We start from the raw sequence: 3150 nt of genomic DNA, 5'->3' as shown, positions 1-3150 counted from the left end.
GATGTGTTGCGTGTTGTGTAGTGTTGCAAGTTAAACAGGTGTCGGGGTATGTGTTGTTCCTATTGTGCGTTTGTTCTAACCTGACAATGATCCCTCGTCCCTTTTAGCTTATTTGGTAGCCAAGTGTAATCAGACTGGAGGGTCGATTTGGCTATACGCTGTTCACTTTAACTTGGCATAATATTACCATCCCTCCCTCTTGAATGCTGAGCTGTAAAGAAGAGTAACACTAGACGTCGTTGCTAGTTACGAAGAAGTATTGTAGGAAGGATGTAGGGCCTTTGTGTTGTCTTATTCTGCAAAAGGACGATAATTTCAGCCGGGTTGAAGTGAATGGGATATAGGGGGTGAAAATTTTTTACATTTGACGGTCATTTATGGAACGTCTCTGGTTATTACATATGGTTAGCCTGCGTCCCATATTACATAATGCAGTCAGCAGCCATATAGGAAGGCCTGATACGTTCCATCATTGTCAAGTACTTCAAAAATTATTGTCAAAATTTTGGAGTCAGCATCCCATTTTTCGATTTGCCTAACACCTTTTCCTAAGCGATTTACTTTGTTACATCGTACTCTCCTCTTCTGTATTACGTAAATTCTTCCAGTGTTCCCATACTCTGCGTAAACAATGTACAAAAGGATATAAACTAGTCATATCCAGAAACTAATCACTAAGGAAGAGGTGTTAGGGAGCTTCCACGACTTTGGATGCAGGTTGTGGAAGTGGCTCAGTTCTGTTAGATGAAAACAAACAGACCGCAGTTCTGTGTAGTAGTGGTGGTGGTGTATAAGGTATTGCGAAGTGTAAAATGTGTTGCGAACTGTAAATGGTGTGTTGCTAACTATATAAAGTGGGTTGCGAACTATAATGTGTTGCAAACCGTGTAAGGTGTGTTGCGAACTGTATAAGGTGTGTTGCGAACGGTATATGTGCTGCGAACTGTATAAGATGTATTATGAACTGTATACAGCGTGTTGCGAACTGTAAAAGGTGTGTTTAGAACTGTATAAGGTGTTTCGAACAGTGCAGGGTGTGTTACGAACTGTATATAATGTGTTGCGAATCGTATAAGGTGTATTGCGAACTGTATAAGGTGTTGCATAGTGTATAAAGTTTATAATGTGTGTTGCGAACCATATGGTGTGTTGCGAACTGTATATGGTGTGTTGCGAACTGTTTATTGTGTAATGCGAACTTTATAAGGTGTACTGCAAACTGTATATAAGGTGTATTACATTCTGCACATTGTGTAGGCTATAAGGTGTATTGCCAACTGAACAAGGTGTGTTGTGAGATATTAGACATTTTGCAAACTATATAAAGTGTATTGTAAAGTGTGTTGCAAACTGTATATTATGAACTATAAACTATATAATTGTTGTGTTGCGAACTGTATGCAGTGTATTGCTAGCCATATATATGTGTTGCCAACTAATTTTGATTAGGTCTGTTGAAAGGTGGACAGTGTGTGTGTGTGTGTGTGTGTGTGTGTGTGTGTGTGTGTGTGTGTGTGTGTGTGTGTGTGTTTAAGGCAAAGGCGGACGTGGTGTAGTAAAAAGGTTAATGATAGTTGTAATTAGCCTCCTCAGCTAAATACAGTAATTATACAGCACCAATGATGCTGTATAGTATTAATAAGGTATCGTGCTGAAGGAGTGAAAGGATTACGGGATTATTTTCATGAATATTTAGATCCCATACCATGATCATTATTATTATTATCGTCATCATCATCATTACTATCGCTGTTTTCGTTATCATCACCATCACCACAACAATCATCATTATTATTATCTTCATAGCACACCACCTCCATCATCATCATCATCATCATCATCACAGTCAACTAAAAAATATGTATCTTAGGGTGTTTTTTTTTTTTTTCATTTTCGTCACCTCCCCAAAAAACACTAGTATTGCAAAGCTCTCAATGATCATATGGACTTGATATTGCAATCCCCTAATCAACACAGAAAAATAGATGTGTTGATTGCAGAGAGGGAGGAAGTGTGACCCATTTAACTGGCATCCTGTTAATACCTCTTTATATAGAGTTTTAGGACAAGTATCTGTGATAATGAGATGCAGGACGTGGGAGGTGTGATGCGGTGTGGTGTGGTGGAACAGTGTGGTGTGGTGGTGTGGCAGTACCGGGTATGTGTGTGTGTGGGTGTGGTGTGGCAGTGTGTGTGTGTGTGTGTGTTGATGTGGTATGGTAGTGTGTGTGTGTGTGTGTGTGTGTGTGTGTGTGTGTGTCAGTGTATGGTGTGGTGTGACTGTTCGTGTGGTGTAGCAGTGTGTGATGTGGTGGTGTGGTGTTGCTATGTGTGGTGTGGTCGTATGTGGCAGTGTGTGTTGTGGTGGTATGTGGCAGTGTGTGGTGTGGTATGTGGCAGTCTGTGGTGTGGTGGTATGTGGCAATGTGTGGCATGTGGTGTGGTGGTATGGTGTGGCAGTGTGTGGTATGGTGTTGTGTGGTTTTATGTGGCAGAGTATAATGTGGAAGTGTGTGGTATGGCAAAGTTTGATTATGAGATGTGGCTGTGTAGTGTGACTATGCAGTGTGCTAGTGTGAAGTATGGTACTGTGCAGCAATACTAGTGTGAGGTATGTTATTCAAGTAGTATGAGATGTTAATGGGATATATGGTAGAGTGAAATGTTGGAGTATGAGATGTGGTAGTGTGAAGTGTTGGTAGTGTGAGGTGTGCTAATATGGGGCTTGGTAGTGTGAGGTATGTTAGCTTGTGATCCACCAATGAGATGTGGCAGTGTGTGATGTGATTAGGCTGAGAGACATAATAAAGAGATGTGCTAGTGTTTCAGTTGCGGTAGAGATGTGGTACTGTGTGGTATAGTAATGTAGTGTGAAATATAGCAGTGTGGTGTGGCATTTTGTGGCGTGACTGTGAGGTATTGGTGGTGTGAAGACTGCTAGTATGGGGTGCAGTATGGACGTATGTAGTGTGCTAGTGTGTTGTAGCAGTGTGAGCCACAGTAGTGTGTAGTGTGACAATTTAAGATATAGTAGTATGAAGTGTGGTAGTTTATGATGTGAAAACTGTGATGGTTTCCTGCACTCCGGCTCATATTTTAAGTGCCGTAACTGTGCAGACTTACGTAACACATCTTCCCGTCCAATTTAAT

This window comes from Coenobita brevimanus, chromosome 116 (genome assembly GCF_032717465.1).
Source record: "Coenobita brevimanus isolate Jiangsu-jjx chromosome 116, ASM3271746v2, whole genome shotgun sequence".
Taxonomy (NCBI): domain Eukaryota; kingdom Metazoa; phylum Arthropoda; class Malacostraca; order Decapoda; family Coenobitidae; genus Coenobita; species Coenobita brevimanus.
This window is presented reverse-complemented; position numbering follows the sequence as displayed.